General features: G+C 50.4%; 1 protein-coding gene and 1 long non-coding RNA gene across 2 annotated transcripts in view; both read right to left on the bottom strand.

Annotated features, from left to right (window-relative positions):
* LOC141060473 (uncharacterized) overlaps positions 1 to 26,435 on the bottom strand; it is a 190,916-nt gene that overhangs the window by 119,604 nt on the left and 44,877 nt on the right. The gene's annotated exons all lie outside the window — the stretch shown is intronic.
* On the bottom strand, positions 1,049 to 1,577 carry LOC141060498 (uncharacterized). The gene is made up of 3 exons (XR_012222711.1): positions 1,333 to 1,577; positions 1,198 to 1,252; positions 1,049 to 1,125 (listed from the first exon to the last, which is right to left on the bottom strand). It is a non-coding gene; the product is annotated as an uncharacterized lncRNA (long non-coding RNA).

Here is a 26,435-nt window from a genome sequence, read left to right as displayed (position 1 = left end):
ATATACCCGTCATACATATCCTCCATCCCATAGTCCCGTGCCCATATACCCATCATACATATCCTCCATCCCATAGTCCCGTGCCCATATACCCATCATACATATCCTCCATCCCATAGTCCGTGCCTATATACCCATCATACATATCCTCCATCCCATAGTCCCATGCCCATATACCCGTCATACATATCCTCCATCCCATAGTCCAGTGCCCATATACCCATCATACACATCCTCCATCCCATAGTCCAGTGCCCATATACCCATCATACATATCCTCCATCCCATAGTCCCGTGCCCATATACCCATCATACATATCCTCCATCCCATAGTCCCGTGCCCATATACCCATCATACACATCCTCCATCCCATAGTCCAGTGCCCATATACCCATCATACATATCCTCCATCCCATAGTCCCGTGCCCATATACCCATCACACATATCCTCCATCCCATAGTCCAGTGCCCATATACCCATCATACACATCCTCCATCCCATAGTCCAGTGCCCATATACCCATCATACATATCCTCCATCCCATAGTCCCGTGCCCATATACCCATCATACATATCCTCCATCCCATAGTCCCGTGCCCATATACCATCATACATATCCGCCATCCCATAGTCCCGTGCCCATATACCCAAACATACAAACAAACATACACATACACACACACACACTTTGAGCTTTAGATATTGATACACAAGCCATGAAAAAAAATTTTGTTTTAAATGAAAATAAATGCAAAAAAAGCAAAAAACACTGAAAAAAACAACCATGAAAATAAAAAAAAAATACTTTAAAAAATGATTACCAAAAAAAAAAGAAAGTAAACCAGCCTAGAAATTAAGTTTAAAAAAAATCTGTAACCAAAAAAGCAGCAAAAAAAACCAAGGAAAATTACCAAAAAATACTAATAAAAATTTACCAAAAACATAAAAAAAATAAACACCTGAAAGAATTTTCAATACAGTTCCAAAAAAAAAATAAACCAGCATAGAAATTAAGTAAAAAAAAAAACAGTCCGTCTGTACTTACATCCCGTCTTCCCGCCCGCACTTGGCCTTGCTGCTCCTGCCGTTCCTCCGGTGGTGGTGGCGTGGTGGAGGATGAGGTCTGAAAATTAAACAAAAAAAATTAACCACATGTGTATATTTTTACCAATCCATACGGAAGCATGGTACTCACTTCTTCTGCCTCTTGCCCTGTCCCGGGGACATATTCGTCACCAGATGAAGACATGCTGCAATAAAAAAAAAAAGAGACATAAGTACATAGAAATGTATTGAAATTTCAGCCAGACATTAGGTTTTTCATACTTACATTGGTGCAGCTTGTGCTTTTAGCTGTGTGTCCACTCGTTGAGCAGTCTGTTAAGTATTGTGGAATCCCAGTGCCCACACCATTTTATCACCTTGTTTTAATTTTTTTTTTTTACTGTCTAGACCACATTCCAGACGTGTTTATCTTAGAAACGCATGCGCATAAAAACGCAAGCGTGCGCAAGACCATGCACACGCATGCGTTCCCATAGGCTCCATTGTGGTGTTTTTGCGCATTCCGTGCGCAAGCGTGCGCATGCGTTTTTTTGACGAGACAGGGCGGAACCAAAAATGCAACATGTTGCGTCTGGCGCGAAAGACAAAAAAACGCATGCGCACGAAAACGCAAGTGTGCGCAAGACCATGCGCACCTCATGTTAAACATAGGTGCGCAGTGCGCACGATGCGCTGCGCACAAAAGCGCTAATGTGAAACCAGCCTAATGTGAGCGGAGCCGCGTGTGTAATGTGCTCGGAGCGGAGCCGCGTATGTAATGTGTACGGAGCGCAGCCGCGTGTGTAATGTGTGCGGAGCCGCGTGTGTAATGTGTGCGGAGCAGAGCCGCGTGTGTAATGTGCTCGGAGCGGAGCCGCGTGTGTAAAGTGCTCAGAGCGGAGCCGCGTGTGTATTGTGCGGGGAGCGGAGCCGCGTGTGTAATGTGTGCGGAGCGGAGCCGCGTGTGTAATGTGTGCGGAGCGGAGCAGCGGGTGTAATGTGTGCGGAGCGGAGCAGCGGGTGTAATGTGCGTGGAGCGGAGCCACGGGTGTAATGTGCGCAGAGCCGAGCCGCGTGTGTAATGTGTGCAGAGCGGAGCCGCGTGTGTAATGTGCTCGGAGCGGAGCCGCGTATGTAATGTGTGCGGAGCGCAGCCGCTAGTGTAATGTGTGCGGAGCGGAGCCGCGTGTGTAATATGCTCGGAGCGGAGCCGCGTGTTTAATGTGCTCGGAGCGGAGCCGCGTGTGTAATGTGCTTGGAGCGGAGCCGCGTGTGTAATGTGCTCGGAGCGGAGCCGCGTATGTAATGTGTGCGGAGCGCAGCCGCTTGTGTAATGTGTGCGGAGCGGAGCCGCGTGTGTAATGTGCTCGGAGCGGAGCCGCGTGTGTAATGTAAGCGGAGCCGCGTGTGTAATGTGTGCGGAGCGGAGCCGCGTGTGTAATGTGTGCGGAGCGGAGCCGCGTGTGTAATGTGCTCGGAGCGTAGCCGCGTGTATAATGTGCGCGGAGCGGAGCCGCGTGTGTAATGTGTGCGGAGCGGAGCCGCGGGTGTAATGTGTGCGGAGCGGAGCCCCGTGTGTAATGTGCGCGGAGCGGAGCCGCGTGTGTAATGTGAGCGGAGCGGAGCCCCGTGTGTGTAATGTGTGCGGAGCGGAGCCCCGTGTGTAATGTGTGCGGAGCGGAGCCCCGTGTGTAATGTGTGCGGAGCGGAGCCGCGGGTGTAATGTGTGCGGAGCGGAGCCGCGTGTGTAATGTGAGCGGAGCGGAGCCCCGTGTGTAATGTGCGCGGGGCGGAGCCGCGTGTGTAATGTGTGCGAAGCGGAGCCGCGGGTGTAATGTGTGCGGAGCGGAGCCCCGTGTGTAATGTGTGCGGAGCTGAGCCGCGGGTGTAATGTGTGCGGAGCCCCGTGTGTAATGTGCGCGGAGCGGAGCCGCATGTGTAATGTGCGCGGAGCCGCGTGTGTAATGTGTGCAGAGCGGAGCCGCGTGTGTAATGTGCGCGGAGCGGAGCCGTGGATGTAATGTGAGCGGAGCCGTGGGTGCTAGGAGTAATGCATGAGTTTTTTCTTATAAAATTACTAAATTTTTATTTAATGTCAAAAACACATACAAAATACACAGATAAAAAGTGAATGAGTGAGCGAGCCTAGTTACATGACTTAGGATAAAAGCCAAGCCAGAATCTCGATTTGCTGACACTGTGTTTCGGGGTTTCCTCTCTGAAGAGACAATTTGCATAATTAGCATATTTCCCAGAGGAGCATTGCGGCTTTAAGTCTCCTCACCTCGACATGCTTAGCATGTCATTCTCCGCAAGGAGAAATGATACTTCTTGGATACAAATTCAAATGTGACATATTCGTGACGAATTTATGATTGGCGATCGTTTTTCGAACAAATTCACTCATCACTATTTAGGAACTCAGCAAGACACGTGGCCCCAGCATCTTCACCATCAGAGGTAATCCAGGGAGCAGGGATAGCTAGGGCATCCCTAGCTTTAGGGATAAGGAAGAAGACCCTAGCCCTGGGATTTCCTGCAACAGTGCTGAGACACTTCAATTCAAAGCATGTGACGTAGCTTCAGATTTCCAGACAGTCAGAAGCTGCCTGCACAAGATGATGCCACGGGACCGTAGCAGTGCAGAAAAATGGTGAAGACGCCGGATGGTGATTATATGACCGGGGGAAAGGGACTTACATTTAAAACGATGGAAAAAAAAAAGGTGTTTTAAATGTCTCGAGGTTACATCTTATTTTCAACTAATTCCTTTTCTGTTCAGTTTGGAGGACTAAATAAAAGGAAAGCGACTAGCAATACAACCAACCTAGGTGGATTAAACAGACTATTGCGGGGGCCTAGGAGTCTTCTACTCCGCCACAGGAGGGGTCTTATACAGTAACTCACTCCATGTTTTAGGCAGAGAAGGCAGAGGCTTCCATTGATTCTATATGTAAAGCAGCCACTCGGGTCTTCTCCATCTACTTTTTTCAGACACTGCAGATTGACTTGCTTGCAGAGGCAGTTCGTGGAAGGTCAGCAGCCCCTACCCCAAGTCCAGTTGATGACACGTACATCTGGAAGACGGTAAGACAAGCCATGCAAAAAATGACCACGGGTGATGATGTGGAGGCATTTTCAACTCTGTTCGAACGGGTGGCGGAGTGTGAGAGGCTACCGGCAGAGCAGTGGGCGGAGGTGCTGGCCCACTATCTAACTGGTGAGTCACCGAAGGCCTACTATGATTTGGCAGGATGCACAAGAGTATGCCAAATTAAAAGCTGAATTTTGGTGCATGCAGGAGTGACTAAGTCAGTCAGGGCACAAAGGGTTCACCACTGGGCATATTATGGGACAAACAGCCTCAGTCCCAAATGTTTGACATGCTGCATCTTGTGCAAAAATGGTTGCAGCCAGAGTCCTCCAATAAAGCCCAAATGGTCAAGCAGGTTGACATGGACAGATTCGAACACACCCTTCCTAGTCCGGTCAAGACCTGGGATGCCCAAGGAGATCCCCAGAATTCAGACGAACTATTTGACATAGTGGAACAGTACCAGGGTTTTGAGAGATACGCAGCGAGAGCCTGAACACCAAAAGAGAGGTAGTAGAGCCACCACTGGGGGGAGTCCTAGATCCCAAGGGGTCTCTGAGGGGTTGTCAAATGCCACAGGGAGAGACTTGCTTTGCTGGAGATGTCACGGTTCTAGACATATAGCAGACAGTTGTCCCTCAGGGAGTTTGGTGACCCTGATAAGGGCCACACTTCCACATCAGTTGATCTCGGGTGTCTTTTGTATATACGGTGACGCCAAGGTCTATCCCGCCATCAGAGTTTCGATTAAAATAAGCCGGAGTACTGAGTACTATGAGGTCGGGGTAGTCGAAGGTTTGCTACACCTCGTGATAATTGGGCGGGACTTCAGCCTTTTCTGGGACTTGTGGGTAGGGTGGAGATACCTATGGACACAGACAGGGGCCAGCTCAGCCTTGTTGAAATCCCATCGAAATTGGAGCTGGATGAGTTCCCCTTCTGTGTCCTGGCTGGCGATGAGCACAAGATGGTGACCAGTGAGGCCGAAATTCCTGAACTGGAGGTTTCTGGCAGGAATTTTGGGACTGCCCAAATGCAGGATTTTACTTTAAAAATTGCCCAAGATACAGGGGCCGTCACCAGGTTCCCGTACTTTGTAGTCAATGAGGAGTTGCTATATAGGGTCACTAAAAAGTGGTGGGAAGTATTAGAACAGCTATTAGTCCTGGGTCCCTGTAGATGTAGGGAACTAGATCTGGCCTATGCTCATGTCTTGGGGGGGCAAGTCCTTCAGAGGTTCTACTGGCCTGGGTCTCACAGGAACATTGTTAATTCCTGCCGGTCCTGCCCTACCTGTCAACTAACTGCCCCTGTATCCCACTTCCACCATCCCTTCATTCCATTACCCATAAATGAAGCCCCATTTGACCAGATTGCCGTGGACATGGTCGGTCCTTTAGCTACCTCCACCAGGGGTCATCAATACATCTTGGTAGTAATGGACTATGCTACAGGGTACCCAAAGGCGGTAACACAGAGAAACTCCCCCATCCACAGTATAGCACGGGAGCTAGTGTATATCTTCTCCCAGACGGGCCTGCCGAAGGAAATCTTGACAGATCAAGGGACACTGTTCATGTCCAAGGCAATGAGAGAGTTGTGTAAGGCCCTTCAAATTACCCAACTGAGGACAAGATCATTCAGCATGACCGGTTTGGCAGTGGGTCAGAAATGCTGTGGGGTGACATTTCTTTGGAGGGCCACACAGCCCTCCATGTGCTCGCCAGAGGTAGTCTGACTGCCATTAGGTACCGAGATGAGATCCTCAGACCCCTTGTGAGACCATATGCTGATGCGGTTGGCCCTGGGTTCCTCCTAATGCAGGACAATGCCAGACCTCATGAGGCTGGAGTGGGTCAGCAGTTCCTGCAAGATGGAAGCATTGAAGCTATGGACTGACCTGCCCATTCCCCAGACCTGATTGAGCACCTCTGGGACAGCATGTCTCGCTCCAGCCACCGTCACGTTGCACCACAGACTGTCCAGGAGTTGACGGATGCTTTAGTCCAGGTCTGGGAGGACATCCCTCAGAAGATCATATGCAACTCATCAGGAGCATGCCCATGCATTATAGGGAGGTCATACAGGCACGTGGAGACCACACACAATACTGAGCATCATTTTGACTTGTTTCCACTTTAATTTTGTCTTGTTTTGATTTTGACTTGTTTCCACTTTCATTTTGGGGGTCTCTCCAAATCCAGGCCTCCATTGGTTCAAATATTTGATTTTCATTGATGATTTTTGTGTGATTATGTTGACAGCACATTCAACTTTGTACAGAACAAAGTATTCAATGAGAATCATTGAATCCAAGTATAGGAAAGGTCGCACTCGACAGGATAAAATATAGCTCCTTTATTGACACATATTTACATGTCAGGTCAGAGTGGTGTGGCAAGAGTGTTCACAAGCTGACAACGGCCGTTTCGCGCTGTTCAAGCGCTTCCCTTGAACAGCGCGAAACAGCCCTTGTCAGCTTGTGAACACTCTTGCCACACCACTCTGACCTGACATGTAAATATGTGTCAATAAAGGAGCTATATTTTATCCTGTCGAGTGCGACCTTTCCTATAGTTGGATTCAATGATTTGATCGCTGTGAGGTCAAGCACCCAGGAGCATTGGATGACAGCTTGCTGCCAGACGCATACCATCAGCTGATATATGGTAATAGCGGTGCCATCAGCAGTTTCTATTAATTTATTCAATGAGAATATTTAATTCATTTAGATCTAGGATGTGTTATTTGAGTGTTCCCTTTATTTTTTTGAGCAGTGTATATGACCACAAACCGCCCAATAAAATCAAAGAACACATAATTGTATTAAGTTTTGGAAGACTGCAGGAGCAATGATCAAACCAAATGGCATAACAAGATTTTCAAATAACCCTTCAGAGGTAAGAAACACCATCTTCCACTCACCCCTCTCCCGTACCCAGATAAGGTTGTAAGCCCCCCGCAAGTCCAACTTAGAAAACTATTTGGCCCCGGACAATTGGTTACACAAATCAGGATTGATTGGAAGGAGATATGTGTTTCTTATCATGATTTTATTAAGTTCACGAAAGTCAAGGCATGGGTGAAGGCCACTGGTTTTTTTTTTATAAATAAGAACCCTGCAGCAACAGGAGACACAGAAGGGCGAATATGTCCTTTGCAGAGGCTCTCAGATATATATTCCTTCATGGCAACCCGCTCAGGACCAGAAAGGTTGAACTATCGAGCCTTAGGCAATTTAGCCCTTGGCACCAGATCAATGGCACAACCAAAAGGACGGTGCGGTGGCAACCCCTTAGCATGACTTTTGGAGAACATGTCTTCAAAGTCCTTTAGGTACTCCGGAATATCCTCCAGACCAACACATGACACAGATGCAGAAATCAGACATTTATTTTCACAATTCGGACCCCATTTAACAATTTTTAAAGCTTCCCAATCAATGACTGGGTTATGACATTGCAACCAAGGGAATCTCAAAACCAACCTGGCAGGGAGGTTGTCCAGAATGAAACAGGCTGTATGCTCCAAATGAACAAGGCTCACCTTAAGGATGAATTCTTTAGTAACCAAGTGGATCCCATCCTTGATGAAAGTAGAGTCAATGGCCGCCATTTTCAAGAGTTAACCCAAGACACTTCTGATGCCCATCACCTATACTCCAAACAATACCACTCAGCAGAGCGTTTTCCCTGGGTGAGACCCACAATCGTGTCCTCTGCCAAACTCACTCAATCGGGTTCATCGTAAATCAGACCCAAGGCCTTGAAGAACCGATCCACAGTCTCAGGAGAGGTGGGAGATAGGGAGAAAGCCCAAGCCTACGGCCCCTCCCGTAGAAGAGATATCACTTTTCCCACTCCTTGACTCTCATAACCCTAGGACCGAGGGCGCAGGGAAAACAATAATTTGCAACTTTCTCTAAATACCCGGAACTTTTTTATCCCCAGAAAAAGCATCCGGAAGTTTGACAGAGTGTTCAAGAGAAGACAAAGAAACATCTGACACCGCACCACCCACATTGCCCGATGGGGAAGGGGCACCCCGAATAGAGTTAACAGTATCAGCTAACTCCCTTTGCACCTGCTGGTGGGAAGTGATCAAGGCTCTTTGCTCAACAGACAGGTCCTGCATCATTTTGTTCAGGTTATGCACCTGATCTGACAGAGCACAGAGTGGGTCCATGGCATACAGTAAATCCCACAGCCCCCGAAAAAATGTGCGGTCGGTGATAATGTAGTGACACGGGGACAGTGTCACCGGGGTTAAGCCCAGGGCTGTGGAGTCGGTAAGCCAAATCTGCGACTCCGACTCCTCAATTTCCCTTACACCGACTCCAACTCCGACTCCACGACTCAAACTCCCACATATATTGCTTATATTTAAGTGAAAAATCATTTTTATGATACAATAATCAAGATATTTAGATAGAACATAATATATTTATTGGAATACAACTTTAGAACACAAAAAACTGTAATAAATAGTAAATATGTAATTCACTATGTAATATCGATTACATATACAGTAAAGACCAAAAGTTTGGACACACCTTCTCATTCAAAGAGTTTTCCATATTTTCATGACTATGAAAATTGTAGATTCACTCTGAAGGCATCAAAACTATGAATTACCACATGTGGAATTATACATTTAACAAAAAAGTTTGAAACAACTGAAAATATGTCTTATATTGTAGGTTCTTCAAAGTAGCCACCTTTTGCTTTGATTACTGCTTTGCACACTCTTGGCATTTGTTAGGAGCCCCGCACTGCACTTGCTCACTGAGCCAGTGCGGGTGTCCTGAGTACAAAGACAGTGCTCAAAGATACCTGTGGAGCAGGGCAGCAGCGGTGACGATACGTGCTTCAGAGTATCAGGACCTGAAGCACATGACTGCTGGGGGCGTGACCTACGCTCCACAGATCTAGGAGCTGCAGGGAAACTCCTAGAAAGGTAACTACAGGACAATGTTACCAAGGGGCATAGACAGAGACAGACACCAGATGAAGCCAGGGTCAAAGCACAAGATAGCAATACAGTACCAAATGGTTAGACAGAATGGATGGTCAGGACATAGCAATAGGTCAGAAAACCAGAACGGGCAATAGACGGTACAATAGGGACAAACTGTAACGGAGTAACGATAGCCAAGCCAGGAGGTCAGAACCGGAGAGGACAGTAGTACCAAAGCGAGAGATGGAGTACAGAGTGAGGGAACAGGCCTGGTCATACACGGGAAGCAAACAAGCAACGCAGAATACATGCACAACAGGGGTCAGACACACCAGAACAACAGTATAGCTGACAGAGAACCCTGGTAAAGAGTGAGTATAAATACCCCTCCCAGATCCAGAAAGAGGCCACGAACACTTAACCCTGTGAGTGCAGGGCAAGAACCCTATTCAAACCATGACAGCATTCTCTTGATGAGCTTCAAGAGGTAATCACCGGAAATGGTCTTCCAACAGTCTTGAAGGAGTTCCCAGAGATGCTTAGCACTTGTTGGCCCTTTTGCCTTCACTCTGCAGTCTAGCTCACCCCAAACCATCTCGATTGGGTTCAGGTCTGGTGACTGTGCAGGCCAGGTCATCTGGCGCAGCACCCCATCACTCTCCATCTTGGTCAAATAGCCCTTACACAGCCTGGAGGTGTGTTTGGGGTCATTGTCCTGTTGAAAAATAAATGATGGTCCAACTAAACACAAACCGGATGGAATAGCATGCCGCTGCAAGATTGCTGTGATAGCCATGCTGGTTCAGTATGCCTTCAATTTTGAATAAATCCCCAACAGTGTCACCAGCAAAGCACCCCCACACCATCACAGCTCCTCCTCCATGCTTCACGGTGGGAACCAGGCATGTAGAGTCCATCTGTTCACCTTTTCTGCATTGCACAAAGACACGGTGGTTGGAACCAAAGATCTCAAATTTGGACTCCTCAGACCAAAGCACAGATTTCCACTGGTCTAATGTCCATTCCTTGTGTTCTTTAGCCCAAACAAGTCTCTTCTGCTTGTGGCCTGTCCTTAGCTGTGGTTTCCTAGAAGCTATTTTACCATGAAGGCCTGCTGCAGAAAGTCTCCTCTTAACAGTTTTTGTAGAGATGTGTCTGCTGCTAGAACTCTGTGTGGCATTGACCTGGTCTCTAATCTGAGCTGCTGTTAACCTGCGATTTCTGAGGCTGGTGACTTGAATGAACTTATCCTCTGCAGCAGAGGTGACTCTTGGTCTTCCTTTCCTGGGGCGGTCCTCATGTGAGCCAGTTTCTGTTAGACATTGGGCTCTGGGCGCTGCGCAGCGGGAATCCCGAGCCTTGCCGTCGGCAGTCTCCCATTCCCCTCTGGCCGCAGTGGAGCCTGCTCAGCAGACTCCACGATCCTGGTGTTCTGCCCACACCAGCATTGTCGGTTCGGTTGCTGCTGCCACCTCTGGTCCAGTTATGGCAATGCAACCTGTCCAGCAGCAAAAGACTCCAGAGTCTAAGTCCTTCCTTCAGTCTACTGAGCATGCTCATGAGACGATCTCCCATTGGGGAAAGGGAGTCACATGCTCAGGTCCTTCTCCAGTTCTGATTGGTCCATCTGGAGGATCAAGAAGGTCACGGAAGGGCACGGCTATAAAAGGCTCGCATGGCGCCCTGCCATGAGCTATGATAGACTCTGAGGCTAATGTATTTAGTGTATGTATGATGATGGATGAATGAGCCTGGTGACTGACACATTATAATTCCCCCTCCTTGGATATTACGCATGGGTTAGGAATTAGAGTCAGCACATTAGCTCTAACATTGTATAGCGTCGCAGTGTTGCTCCTCATCTACCGCTAGTGCCTAGGACGTCGGCCAGTATAGGCCTCCTTGGCCACTGCTACCGCAGCGTCCGCTACAGTAGCGCTGTGCGCTGTGTGTGCGCTTTCCAGCACTGTTTGGCTGGTTAGTGGCGTCCGTCAGGGCGGACACTGCACACATTGCAAGCAGTGGTTCACACCACCGTGACCTGTGATGCTAACAGGTTGCGGTTGTTCGCCGGCTGGTACGTGTTACGTGAAGTAACGGAACTCATGCCTGCTAGCACTGGCTCAGTGGTTACCCACTGGTGTCCAGCTTTCCTCCAACACGCCTTTCCCTCATTGTTCAGCAGCAGTTGGTCACCTCTGCACGGTGGGCCCGGGCTGCGAACTCACCTCTTCTATTATTTCATCTTTATTGGGTGCGATACGCCAGTCCGTAATATTATCATAGCGCCAGGGCCTGGCTAACAATGACGGACGAGCAGCGCCTGCAGCGATATGTCCAGTAGCTGGAGGGCAGGTCGTCCGCTCTCGAGTACTCAGCCTCAGCAGCGGACGTCACTGCAGTCTCCCGCACCTCTATATCCATTCCTGCCCCGACATTGTCCCATCTCCCATTGCCCGACAAGTTCTCGGGTGACAGCGCCACCTGTAGCGGTTTTGTGAGCCAGTGCTCTATCCAGCTTGAGTTACTGGCCACATGACTCCCTTCAGAGCGGGCTAAGGTGGGGTTTATCATCTCCCTCCTGTCAGGCAGGGCTTTGGAATGTTTCACTCCATTGTGGGAGCGTGGTGACCCCATGGTTCTGAGTGCTGCTCAGTTCCTGACGTCTCTAAAGCAGGTCTTTTTGGGGCCACGGGTCACACACGACACCTCTCTCCAGTTGTTGGCATTAACACAGGAACCCCTCTTGGTCAGCCATTATGCCGTCCGCTTCCGGACACTGGCTTCCAAGCTGGAATGGCCTGAGAAAGCACTTGTCCCTGTTTTATGGAGAGGTTTGGCTGAGCACGTTAAGGATGCTCTAGCCACCAGGGAGGTTCCTGTTAGTCTGGAGGAACTGATTACCGTCTCCACCCGTATAGATCTCCGTTTCACGGAGCGCGGGTTGGAGCGTTCTCAGTCCAGACCGAGGGTTAGGTTGGCTCCAGCCTATTCTAAACCTCTCGAACCCCCCGCTCTGGGAGTCATGCCCCCGGAGGCCATGGAGGTGTCTCGCACCGGCTCCAAGTCGCGCCCGGTGCAAATCTCCACACGCTGTTTCCAGTGTCGACAGCCTGGTCACCTGGCCAACAGGTGCCCTCATTGGTCGAGAAACGATCGCGTCTAGTGGTAGTCGGAGGAGGCCTACTAGACACTGGAACCTTCTCCTCCAAACTGTCCTTCCGAGGGACGTTAGAAAATGGTGCTTCCACCTGGGAGGTAGAGATCTGTGTGGACTCAGGGGCAGAGGGGATCTTCATGTCTTTGGCCTTCACCCAACGGCATGCCATTCCCTTGGTGCCACTTCCTCACCCCGTAACCATCAGGGTGGTCAACGGTACGACCTTGCCAACACAAATCACACATGAGACAGCACCCCTTGGGCTCTCACTCTCGCCGTCCCATCAGGAGACGTTGTCTCTGCTCATTATGCCCGTGGGCATCGACTAGGTTCTCCTGAGAGTTCCCTGGCTCCATTGCCACTCTCCTCATATTGAGTGGTCCTCATATTGAGTAGAATACTGGGTTGGAGCAAGTCCTGCGAGGGTAGATGCGTGAGGGACTGCCTTCAGGTAGCCTCCACCGAGGGTCCTGCGGACCTCTCCTCACTCCCAAGACATTACCAGCAGAACACGGACGTGTTCTCTAAAAAATCTGCAGAGACCCTTCCGCCCCACCGTCCCTACGACTGTCCTATAGACCTTATGCCAGGCGCGGAGCCTCCTCGAGGCCGTGTATATCCTCTGTTGCTACCAGAGACGGAGGCCATGTCACAATACATCTTGGAGAACCTGGCAAGAGGATTTATTAGGAAGTCGGTGTCACCAGCAGGGGCGGGGTTCTTCTTCTTACAGAAGAAGAGTGGAGAGCTGCGTCCGTGCATTGATTATAGAGGTCTCAATGCCATAACTGTCAAAAATAAGTATCCTATTCCCCTAATCTGAGTTGTTTGACAGGTTGCCTGGGGCCCGGATCTTCACTAAGCTAGATCTACAGGGGGCTTACAACCTGATCCGTATACGTGAAGGGGACGAGTGGAAGACAGCCTTTAATACCAGGGATGACCACTATGAGTATCTGGTCATGCCCTTCAGCCTCTGTAACACACCAGCTGTCTTCCAGGACTTTGTGAATGATGTCTTTTGCGATATGCTCTCCACCTCGGTGGTGGTCTATCTGGATGACATTCTCATCTTTTCTCCATATTTGGCCTCTCACCCGAGAGACGTCTGCAGGGTCATCGACCGCTTTCGGGTGAATTCCCTCTTCGCGAAGTTGGAGAAGTGTCAGTTTGAGCAGGGGTCTTTGCCTTTCCTGGGCTATATCATCTCGGCCCAGGGGTTGGATATGGATCCTGCAAAATTGCAGGCAGTAATGGACTGGCAGGAGCCCCACTCTCTTAAAGCGGTGCAGCGCTTTTTAGGGTTCGTTAATTACTACCACCAGTTCATTCCCCACTTCTCCACACTGGTGGCTCCTCTGGTTACCCTCACCAAAAAGGGAGACAATCCTAAGGTCTGGTCGGAACAGGTCTCCGCGGCCATCTCTTAAGATCCATTTTGCCGGCGCTCCTATCCTCCATCGTCCCGATGTGGATAAACCCTTTATCCTAGAGGTAGATGCCTCGTCCGTCGGTGCAGGAGCAGTCCTTTTCCAGAAGGATGCTCAAGGTTGAAAGCATCCCTGCTTCTTTTTCTCCAAGACCTTCTCACCGGCAGAGAGAAAGTACTCCATCGGGGACAGGGAGCTGCTGGCAATAAAGTTGGCCTTTTCCGAGTGGAGACATCTCCTGGAGGGAGCCCGGTTTCCCTTTCAGGTGTACACTGACCATAAAAGCCTGGTGTACTTACAAACAGCCCAGCGCTTGAATTCTCACCAAGCCAGGTGGTCTCTTTTTTCTCCCGCTTCCGCTTCACCCTGCACTATCTGTCCAGTGAGAAGAACGTGTGGGCTGATGCCCTCTCTCGCTCGGTAGTGTCAGTGGAGGAGGAGGAGGCTGAGCCTCGGCTAATCATCCCCTCTGAGTATCTGAGGACCGTGGCCCCGGTAGCTCTCGAGTCAGTGCCACCGTGCAAGACCTTTGTTCCTTCTCGCCTGCGGCCAGAGGTCATCTCGTGGGCTCACGCGTCCAAGGTGGGTGGTCACTTTGGAACTAGGCAGACCACGGAACTCCTGACAAGGACTTATTGGTGGCTGCACATGACTTGGGACACGAGAGAATACATTCAGGCATGCGTTTCCTGTGTTCGGAACAGGTCTTCTAGGCAGAGGCTGGCTGGGTTACTTTATCCCTTGCCGGTGGCAGACAGACCCTGGGAGATGGTCGGCATGGATTTTGTGGTTGGCCTGCCCAAATCCAGTGGCAGCACGGTCATTTGGGTGGTCACCGATAATTTTTCTAAAATGGTGCATCTGGTGCCACTCGCGCGGCTGCCTTCTGCCCGTGGTCTCGCTGCGCTGTTCATAAAGCATGTTTTTCGTTTGCACAGTATGCCTGGACAAGATAGTTAGTGACTGGGGTCCCCAATTTGCTTCTCGCTTTTGGAGGGAGCTCTGCAGTCTGCTCAGCATTGAGCTAAATTTGTCCTCCTCCTATCACCCCGAGACGAACGGGTTGGTTGAGAGGGCTAAGCAAACTCTGGTCACATTTTGTCTTGGCCAGGCAAGATGACTGGGCATCCTTACTACTGTGGGCAGAATTTGTGCTGAACAACGCAGTAGCTGATTCCACTGGTCAGACCCCGTTCCTCCTTAATTACGGCCAGCATCCGTGCGTTCCCGTCCCGGTGCCAGTATCTTCCACTGATTCCAGGGTGGCAGACTGGGTAGTGAAGGCTCGCGACATTTGGGATCGCACTCAGGATGCCATCCGGGCCTCTAAGAAGAGAATGAGGGCGTCCGCCGACACGCATCGGCGACCCGCTCCCACTTTTGCCCCTGGCGACTTGGTGTGGCTGTCTGCCTGTAATATCAGGCTGCGGGCCGAGTCCACCAAGTTTGCGCCTCGATACATTGGTCTCTTAAAGGTCCTTGAGCAGGTCAACCCTGTGGTCTATCGCCTGGCTCTTCCTCCCCACTTGGTCATTTCTAACACCTTTCACGTGTACCTCCTCAAGCCTGCCCACTTGTCCCAGTTTTCCGAGTCATCTGCCGAGACATCCGACCAGTCCTCGGACGAGTTCGAGGTCAATGCCATCATGGGATGCAGGGTGGTGCGTGGCAAAAAATTTTATTTGCTGTACTGGAAGGGTCATGGTCTTGAGGCTCAGACCTGGGAGCCAGAGGAGAATAGCCATGCCCCGCTCCTTATCGCTGCATTTGAACACAGCAAGGCTCAGAGGGAGGGGGGTCCATGTTAGGCGTCGGGTTCCAGGTGCTGCACAGCGGGAATCCCGAGCCTTGCCGTCGACGGTCTCCCATTCCCCTCCGGTCGCAGTGGAGCCTGCTCAGCAGACTCCACGATCCCGGCATTCTGCCCACCCCAGCATTGTGGGTTCGGTTGCTGCTGCAACCTCTGGTCTAGTTATGGCAATGCAACCTGTCCAGTAGCAAAAGACTCCAGAGTCTAAGTCCTTTCTTCAGTCTACTGAGCATGCTCATGAGACGATCTCCCATTGGGGATCGGAAGTCACATGCTCAGGTCCTTCTCCAGTTCTGATCTGGAGGATCAGGAAGGTCCCGGAAGGGCACGGCTATAAAAGGCTCGCATGGCCGCCCTGCCATGCGCTATGATAGACTCTGAGGCTAATGTATTTAGTGTATGTATGATGATGGATGAATGAGCCTGGTGACTGACGCATTATAATTCCCTCTCCTTGGATATTACGCATGGGTTAGGAATTAGAGTCAGCACATTAGCTCTAGCACTGTATAGCGTCACAGTGTTGCTGCTCATCTATCGCTAGTGCCTAGGGCGTCGGCCAGTATAGGCCTCCTTGGCCACTGCTACCGCAGCGTCCGCTACAGTAGCGCCGTGCGCCGTGTGTGCGCTTTCCAGCACCGCTGTTTGGCTGGTTAGTGGCGTTCGTCAGGGCGGACACTACACACGTTGCAAGCAGTGGTTCACAACACCGTGACCTGTGACGCTAACAGGTTGCGGTTGTTCGCCGGCTGGTTCGTGTTACGTGAAGTAACGGAACTCGTGCCTGCTAGCACCGGCTCAGTGGTTACCCACTGGTGTCCGACTTTCCTCCTACACGCCTTTCCCTCATTGTTCAGCAGCAGTTGGTCACCTCTGCACGGTGGGGCCGGGTTGCGAACTCACTTCTTCTATTATTTCATCTTTATTTATTGGGTGTGTTCCGCCAGCCCGTAATAGTTTCTTTGTAGCGCTTGATGGTTTTTGCCACTGCACTTGGGGACACTTTCAAAGTCTTCCCAATTTTTCGGACTGACTGACCTTCATTTCTTAAAGTAATGATGGCCACTCGTTTTTCTTTACTTAGCTGCTTTTTTCTTGCCATAATACAAATTCTAACAGTCTATTCAGTAGGACTATCACCTGTGTATCCACCAGACTTCTGCACAACACAACTGATGGTCCCAACCCCATTTATAAGGCAAGAAATCCCACTTATTAAACCTGACAGGGCACACCTGTGAAGTGAAAACCATTTCCGGTGACTACCTCTTGAAGCTCATCAAGAGAATGCCAAGAGTGTGCAAAGCAGAAATCAAAGCAAAAGGTGGCTACTTTGAAGAACCTAGAATATAAGACATATTTTCAGTTGTTTCACACTTTTTTGTTGATTATATAATTCCACATGTGTTAATTCATAGTTTTGATGCCTTCAGAGTGAATCTACAATTTTCATAGTCATGAAAATGAAGAAAACTCTTTTAATGAGGTGTGTCCAAACTTTTGGTCTGTACTGCTGAACTGTATATATATATATTTTTATTTTTTTTTACACTATGTAATAAACTATGTAAGTGGCAAAAAACAGTTTTCAACAAAAACCTACTAAATAACATTTGTGAAGTCTATGAATTTGTTCTAAGAAATAGAATTGCCTCCATCAGATCCTCCTTCATAGATGACCTCACATCTGACCTAATAATTTTAAGGCCAGAGAGCAACCTCTCTACACTAACTTGGGTTGGAGGCAAAGCCGTAACCACATGGGCAACATGTCACGCCGTTCTGTCCGTATCTGCTTGTCGGCGTGACAATGCATGTGTTTGCTTTAACCCCTTACTCCTTTCCCCCTAATTGAGCTGGGATATTGCTGGCTTTTACCTGTATGGAGCCCGCTCAGTTCCCTGCTCTGCTGCGTAGCTGCACATGTGGTGTTGGGTCTTTGCTCTGCTGCTTGACCATTCGCATGTTATATGTATATATAATAGGTTCCATGTGAGATGCATTTCCCTAATGTATCAGCAGTGTCCGCCCTCCCCCCACCTTTGTAATTCCCACAGTAAACCTCCGCAGGCTCCGGCCACCTGCGGCTTTTGTAATGCATGTCTAGCCTGACGCCTGTCTATTGGCCTGCCCTCTGTATCTGTGTGATATATTCTGTGTCCTGTGAGTAAAGTGTTGTCAGACTGGAAATACGTGGAGAAGCAGTGATCTTTTATATGAGCCCATGCACTCAGAGGAATTCCAGCCAGCGTCCTTCATTCAGACTCCAGCCAACGCAGAGTGGCCCTCCGAAAACACGGGGTGGTACTGAAAGAGGTACCCCAGCTTGGATGACCCCGTTACACTGGTGGCAGACAGCGGGATTTGATACCCCTTCTACAGGAGGAAAGGAATGAATGGAAAATAATTACCAGAAGTTAAAGAGGACTACATTAAAAGATCTGGTGGAAGCCCGAGGGTTGATCGCCAGCAACAAAACAAAAGTGGATTTGATAGCAGCCATCATGGAACACGACAGTGCAGCGCCCCCCAATGTGAATGTGGAGGAGACCGAATTCCAGAGGGAGGTAAAGAACAGACTGGCGTTCTATGGCCCAATCCCTGCGGTAGAGATCATACGAGAGGTGATGGCTGATGTGCGTACTGATCTGAAGGAAAAGATGGCCGAGCGGACCAGGATAGAGCTAGCCAAGATGGAAATGGCAGAGCGGACCAAAGTGGAGCTGGCCAAGATGGAGATGGCAGAGCGGAGAGAGGAGAGTCAGCGAGCAGGGGGAGCTCTGGCCTTCGACCAGGTACCTTCAACAGTAAGCCACAAAAAGATCCAGTACAATGCCTTCAGACAGTTGGGGGAGGCAGAGGAAGACATTGATGGCTTTCTGCAGGACTTTGAGCGGCAGTGTGCCCTTCATCAAGTAAAGCTGGAGGAACGGGTTCAGATTCTGGCCAGCAAGCTGACAGGCCGGGCAGCGGACGCCTATCGCACGGTACCTGATGAGGACTGTATGGACTATGAGCGGATCAAAGAAGTGATCTTGGCCCGGTATGCGCTGACACCAGAGGCCTACCGCCAAAAGTTCCGCAGACTTATAAAATGCGTAACCGATACCCACGCTGAATGGGCCTGTAAATTACGGCGGTCACTGCTACAGTGGGTACAAGGGAGCCAAGCAACCACTAAGGAGGACGTCCTCCAGCTCTTCCTGTTAGAACGATTGTTTAATGGACTAAACCCCAAGACACAGGAATGGCTTCGGGACAGGCGGCCAACGACTCTGTGGAAGACGCTCGTCTGGCCGATGAACATCATGATGCCAGGAGGCCGCAGTTGTCCGGATTAAAGGTGGTCACTAGGGGCCCGCCCATGGACCTGGAGGGCCCCAAACCACCGAAGATTGAAGGGGGACCAGCTAGAAACCCGGACTACCACAGTCCCCCTGGGGCGCGATGCCACACCTGTCGTCAGCTGGGCCACCTGCAAAGACAATGCCCCAACCGGACTCAGCATACCCAGTGGCCAAAGGCGGGAACAGCTACCTTCAGCCGGGCTGCTGTACACTGCTACCAAGGCGAAGCTGACCCGGCATTGGGGGCTACGATTAACCAAGGGGTGGAAGAGATGGAGGAAGTGCTGCATGAAGTAGACCCCGTGCAGGCAGCCCGGGCAGATAATCGACAACAGCATCGACAGGTCGTGTGGGTTAATGGGAAACATATGCAGGGACTAAGATTCCGGGGCAACTTTGACCCTTGTGAAGCCTCATCTCGTCCGGGACCAAGAGAAGACGGACCGGACAGTGGCAGTCCATGTAGCAGGGGGAGCCATACATCGACTACCCACTGCCAGGATTCACCTGAACTGGGGAGTCGGGGATGGCCTTGTTGAGGTCGGCTTGATGGAGGATTTGCCTGCAGACGTCTTGCTGGGAAATGACTTGGGGCCCATGTTGTCTGCATTCTCGGTGGCCCCTCTGTCTGAGACATATCCTGTGACCACCCTGAGACAAGCTCGAGCTGCGGAGGCGGAATCACACTCAGAGGCCCAGGTAAGACATTCCAGCCCTACACGTATTCCCATAGCCAGACACATTACTTGGGCCACCCCAGATGAATTTAAGAGGGAGTTACTTGAGGATCCTTCATTAGAGGGATATCGTGGGAAGGCACAGGAGGGGAGAGGGGTACTGGAAGGGGAACAGTTTGTATGGAAGCAGGGACTCCTCTACCGGATCACAGAGCAGCACCACACAGGGACGAGCCCCACTATAAAACGACAGTTGGTAGTTCCCAAGAAGTATAGACAGGAGTTACTGCGAATCTCTCATGATATACCCTTGGCCGGGCACTTCGGCGTCATTCGCACCAGGCATCGTCTGACACAAAACTTCTTTTGGCCGGGGGTAACCTATGATGTTCGTCAGTACTGCCAGAGCTGTGACAGTTGCCAGCGCATTGGCAAGAGGGGGGATCGATGCAAGGCCAAATTACGCCCCCTCCCCATTGTGGAGGAACCATTTAGCCGAGTAGCGGTCGATCTGATAGGGCCGTTAGCCAAACCCAGTCCGTCAGGGAAAAGGTATATATTGACAGTGGTAGATTATGCCACACGGTATCCAGAGGCGGTTGCGTTACCTAACATACTGGCAGAGACGGTGGTGGCCGCCCTGCTCCAGGTTTTCTCACGGGTTGGATTTCCCCGGGAGATTATCTCGGACCAGGGCACCCAGTTTACAGCAGAGGTGACCAACCAACTGTGGAAGCTCTGCGGTGTAAAGACCATTAGAAGCGCCCCGTACCACCCGCAAACCAGTGGGTTGTGTGAACGCTTTAATGGGACATTAAAACAGCTCATTGGGACTTTTACCAGGACCTACAGGGATGGGAGAAATTCTTGCCACACCTCCTGTTTGCCTAGCGGGAGGTGCCCCAAGAATCCACGGGGTTCTCCCCGTTCGAGCTGGCATACGGGAGACAGGTAAGGGGACCCCTAGACTTAGTGCTGGAACACTGGGAAGGGGAGGGCCTCATAGAAGGGGTACCTATTGTACCCTATGTTCTGGAATTCCGGGACCGCCTACAGGAGCTGACCCAGGTTGTACGTGAGAACCTGCAGGCGACCCAGCGGCGCCAGTGCGTATGGTACGATTGGAGGGCCAGAGAGCGCACCTTGGAAATAGGACAGAAGGTCCTGGTGTTAGAGCCCACTAAGCAGAACAAGTTCCAAGCTGCATGGCAGGGGCCCTACCAGGTAGTGGGGAAAATAGCCGGCACAACCTATAATGTCGCCAATTGTGACGACCCCAGGGTTATCCGCATGTTCTACGTGAATATGCTGAAGCCCTACCGGGAGCGCCCTGAAGAGGTAGTGGCCATCTGTGCACCTGAAGCAGAGGATTTAGCCGGACTTCCCTTGCCGGATGTCTTAGGGGAAAGGACTCAGTCTAAAACATGGGACCAGATACACTTGGGTGAAGACTTAGGCCCCCAGGAGAGACAGCAGGCGGAGGCGTTGTTGAGGCTGCGACAGGGGATGTTTTCAGAGAGACCGGGGTACACTCGCCTGGCACAACACAAGGTTGAGACCCAGGATCAGACCCCCCTGCGACAAAACCCCTTCCGCGTCCCTGAGTCTGTACGAGAGGGGATGCAACAAGAGATGTTGCGTTTAGGGGTCATTGAAGAGTCAGATAGTCCCTGGGCATCCCCCGTAGTGTTAGTGCCCAAGAAGGATGGGACTACATGGTTTTGTGTAGACTATCGTAAGCTCAATGAGAAAACAGTGACGGATGCATACCCCATGCCGCGTGTGGATGAGTTGTTAGACCGGCTGGCGGGGGCAAAGTATTTGACCACCATCGATCTATGCAAAGGCTACTGACAGATTCCCCTTAGTCCTGACGCTATTCCCAAGTCGGCATTTGTCACCCCATTCGGCTTATTCCAGTTTCGAGTTATGCCATTCGGGATGAAGAATGCCCCGGCGACCTTCCAAAGGCTGGCTGACCGGCTTCTGGATGGTCTGCAGGACTATGCTTGTGCCTACCTGGACGACATCGCCATCTACAGTGCGACATGGGAAGAGCATCTAAATCACCTAGAGACAGTATTGGACAGGATCCACCAGGCCGGAATCACCCTGAACCCAAACAAGTGTCACGTGGGCAAAGCAGAGGTTCAGTATTTAGGGCATTGGGTGGGAAGTGGGAAATAGCGACCAGAACCAGCCAAGATTGAGGCCATAGCCAAATGGCCCATCACACGCACTAAAACCCTGGTCATGGCGTTTCTAGGGACAGCGGGGTATTACAGGAAATTCGTTCCCAATTACAGCAGCGTAGCCAAACCCCTCACTGATCTGACCCATAAGAACCAACCCCGCCAGGTAACCTGGACCTCAGAGTGTGAGGAAGCCTTCCGCCAACTAAAGGACGCCCTCACCAATACCCCTGTATTGGCTGCACCCGATCCAACTAAACGTTTTCTGGTTCACACAGACGCTTCTATGTTTGGATTGGGGGCAGTACTGAGCCAAGTCGGGCCGGACGGCCAAGAACACCCGGTAGCTTACCTGAGTCGGAAACTACTGCCCCGTGAAGTAAGCTATGCGGCCATCGAGAAGGAGTGCCTGGCGGTAGTATGGGCACTCAAGAAGTTGCAACCATATTTGTATGGACGACAGTTTTCCCTCCTAATGGACCATAATCCCCTAGTCTGGCTTAATCGGCTCTCCGGAGACAACGCCAGATTGCTGCGGTGGAGTTTAGCCCTAGAACCTCTGGACTTCACCATCCACCACAGACCCGGCAAACAAAACGGTAACGCCGATGGACTAAGTCGACAAACGGAACTTGTACCAACCCCATAAACTTCGGTCATCCCCAAACCGATCCGTTGAGGATCAGACTGTGTATGCCGATCGCGTTGCTGAAAAGGGGGAGCCGTGTTACAGAACCACTCAGCACCCAGAATATGTTGTGCAGTTATATGTATATATAATAGGTTCCATGTGAGATGCATGTCCTCCCCCCACCTTTGTAATTCCCACAGTAAACATCCGCAGGCTCCGGCCATCTGCGGCTTTTGTAATGCATGTCTGGCCTGACGCTTGTCTATTGGCCGGCCCTCTGTATCTGTGTGATATATTCTGTGTCCTGTGAGTAAAGTGTTGTCAGACTGGAAATACATGGAGAAGCAGTGATCTTTTATATGCGCCCATGCACTCAGAGGAATTCCAGCCAGCGTCCTTCATTCAGACTCCAGCCAACGCAGAGTGGACCTCCGAAAACACGGGGTGGTACTGAAAGAGGTACCCCAGCTTGGATGACCCCGTTACAGTGTGTGTACTTGAAATGCTGTCCCCAGCCAATTGCTGAGGGGCAGCCCCTTTATAAACTTACCCTGCCCTATTGGCGGGGCCAGAGCTGCTCACAACGCTCCTGGAATTTGCCATGTCTGTCTCGGTTATGGTACCAAAGTCCCTGCCTTGATTCCTGCATTGTCCTGTTCCCTCGCCCTGCCGCGGAGGCGATATATCCGGGCCTGAATCCATGATCCTGTACCTGACCACGTCTAAATTCGCCCTGCCCTGGAGGCGGTGTATCCAGGCTTGAATCCTTGATCCTGTACCTATCCCGTACCTGACTGTCTGAACTGTCTGCTGTGTTATGTTCCTGGAATCCCTCTGTGTTTGGAGCCTCGCACCCAGTGACTCTGAGTCTCTTGTAACCGGTGTTCCTGCTGAGCATCTACTACCCTGTGCTCTGACTGTGAAGGGTTAAAACTAAAATCAGAGCTGAAGTTTAATTTCTCCATTCTCTGAAGGTTTCATTTCTCCATTCTCTGAAGGTTTCGTTTCTCCATTTTTGTTGCTTTAAGATAAATTTTTGTAATTGGGCCTCTGCCTTGATTCCTGCTTTGTCCTGTTCCCTCGCCCTGCCCCGGAGGCGGTATATCCGGGCCTGAATCCATGATCCTGTACCTGTCCTGTACCTGACCCCGTCTAAATTCGCCCTGGCCTGGAGGCGGTGTATCCAGGCTTGAATCCTTGATCCTGTACCTATCCCGTACCTGACTATGTCTGAACCGTCTGCTGTGTTATGTTCCTGGAATCCCTCTGTGTTTGGAGCCTCGCACCCAGTGACTCTGAGTCTCTTGTAACCAGTCTTCCTGCTGAGCATCTACTACCCTGTGCTCTGACTGTGAAGGGTTAAAACTAAAATCAGAGCTGAAGTTTCATTTTCTCCATTCTCTGAAGGTTTCATTTCTCCATTTTTGTTGCTTTAAGATAAATTTTTGTAATTGGGGTAAAAGTTCAGGCTGTCATGAAACCAGACTGTTCCTCATCAGGTGCAAGATAAGGGACCCGGGGGTGTATTACTCTGAAGAATATGGCATTATACTACTTTCTATGCTATTTGGATACGGACATATTTGTAGTTTCCGATTTTCTTGCAATATTATTGGCTTATAAAGTGAAGCATTACCATGATGCTATTGGTAGTTGAGAACTTTGCATAATTAAGCAAAATTTTATAAAAGAAGTTACTAAAATAAACGGGACTAGTGATCTGTCTTGATCCTCCCGTACAGAGACCCCCATCTCTGTGTGGTCTTTCCCAGTTGCTAGCAACGCCCTGTGGATTAATTTGGAAATCACTTGGTCAACCGTGAAGGGTTAATTTAGCCCTCCCTCAATAGCTCCCTCGACATGACTACCATGCGGTGCTAGCTCCATGCAGGCCCAGCAATCCTGCGGTTCTAGCACCATCACTCTTGAGTTCCTTCCTAGGTAACGATGTCCGGAGGAGCCTGTCGACCGCAGTCTGGAACCTGATGACCGCTGCCTGGAGCCTGGAGCTTGATGACTGCAGTGGTGTCTGTAAGTCATGTTGGATATCCGGAACCAAACGACTCCTGTCTGATGTCTGCCGGTGACTAGGATGTCCTGATGTCCTTATGTACCCTTGTGTCCCGATGTCCTGCCTATATATGCCTCGGTGATCCGTTGATGCTTTGGGGTCCACTGGGTGGTACCCTTCTGCGAGGTGTGGAATTGGGAGCCTGGCATAGCCCTGTTTCATCTATGTACTGTGACTTTACTTTAGTAAACTTTACGTTTTTGACACCTGAAGTTGTGCGGTGTTATCTAGTCCTACGTGTCTTTTTTGTCCACATGCTCAGCTGCCACAGAATCCTGGTCGCTGCCCTTCCCTAGTTCGGGTAGGCCGGGGCCCCGTCTGTGGTATAGAGGGTCCATATTCATCCCCGGGGGATTCCCGCCCCTCGCCTTCGGCGTGGAGGCGCCTGCTGGGCCGCGTCTGCGGCTGCAGTCGTGACACAACATCTCTAACAATTTCCGGGTGTAAAGGAATTGCCTCATGCACAGTCAGTTTTGATGAACGGTTGAATTTTTCTATTTCTTTGAGAGCAATTGAAACATTTTGCTGAAATATGGTCAATCTGCTGCTATTGGAGACTGAGTGAAATCTTTTTCCTAGCTGCAACGCTTTGCCTGCTCCATGTCGTCCAAATACTTGTCAAAGTCAAACTCCTCATCTGATGAGGATAAAGATATGCCAGCAGTAGCAATGTCAGGACCCAAGTCCTCTTGCGCCTGGCAGTCCTCCTGTAGGCCACTCATCCTAACTGCTACCTCAGTCAGAGCTTTTCCTTTAGTAAGCTGTTGATCATCAAGCAGTATACGATGACTCGGGTCCACATAAACAGCTGCCAGAAAAATTTTATTTTCCAATAGCTGTGTCTCTCTCCATTTCATTGAAGCAGAAATGCCATCTGCGATTAAACCTCCTCTTTGGGACAGGCAAAATAGCAAGTTCTTCCACTCCCTTATGAAAATGCCAGGAGTTAAATCCTCAACTTGTAATTTTTTAGTCACGGTAAATGGTCATAGTCACCTGTGTCCATTGACCTTCATTTAGGGTTACCTGAGGGTTCACCATATCTATAAGGGTACCGTCACATTTAGCGATGCACCAGCGATCCCGACAACGATACGACCCGGTCAGGATCGCTGATGCATCTCTAAATGGTCGCTAATGAGCTGCCAAACAGGCAGATCTCACCAGCGACATAGCAGCGGTCGGAGGTCGTTACTTACCTGTCAGACGCGGCGATGAAGACGTCCTCCCGCTCCCGTCCACGTTTCTCGTCGGCGGCTTCCTGCTGGCGCTGACGAGAAACGGCCCAGGACGTTCTCGCGCGATCAGCGATAACCAGCGGGGGAGACGGTCGGAGGTAAGTATCACACATAGCGATATCGCTAGTAATATCGCTGCTGCGTCACAAAATCGGTGACACTTAAGCGATATCGCTAGCAATCTCGCTTAGTGTGACGGGCCCTTAAGAAACGGTTTTAGTTCAAGCAATCACTCAATCATTAAATAAGTGCTTCCCCACCGAGTGGCTTGATCGACAATTGCCCCTTTCCCAGCAAGTCTCTTCAAGATGGAATCAATTTTAGGGGTTCTGGCGGCAATAACCAATTTCCTCACTTTTCCAATCAGATTTCCAGCATGTCCCTCTTGCAGACTATCTCTTATTGCCAGCTGCAGCATGTGCACAACTTTCTTACTTTCTCCAGCTCGGGGCCCAGGAAATGGATCCTGTGTAGGGCAGGCACCCCTCCCCCTCCTCTCTCTGGTGAAGACGGCAGAAGACAGGATAGAGCAGGGGAGATTGCCCCCTGCAGTCTAGAGCCGGTGCAGGACGGGAGCACTGCAGCATACAAGTGAGGTTTGATAGGTGCGTGCCCCTGCTTCTAGGGGTGGCAGCTGCCCCCCTGCCCCTTGCTACGGCCATGATTCACACAGCGTTTTTGCGGATCCATTTTTTTTGCAGTAAAATGCAGTGACTCTGGGCATCCCAACAAAGTCAATGGGTTTCAAGATATGACATTCAGACACATTGTTTTGTGAAGATA

Source organism: Dendrobates tinctorius, unplaced genomic scaffold (assembly GCF_039654945.1).
Source record: "Dendrobates tinctorius isolate UK_male_01 unplaced genomic scaffold, ASM3965494v1 ptg000237l, whole genome shotgun sequence".
Lineage (NCBI taxonomy): Eukaryota > Metazoa > Chordata > Amphibia > Anura > Dendrobatidae > Dendrobates > Dendrobates tinctorius.
Note: the sequence above shows the minus strand (reverse complement) of the source record. Positions and strands in the feature narration are given on the sequence as shown.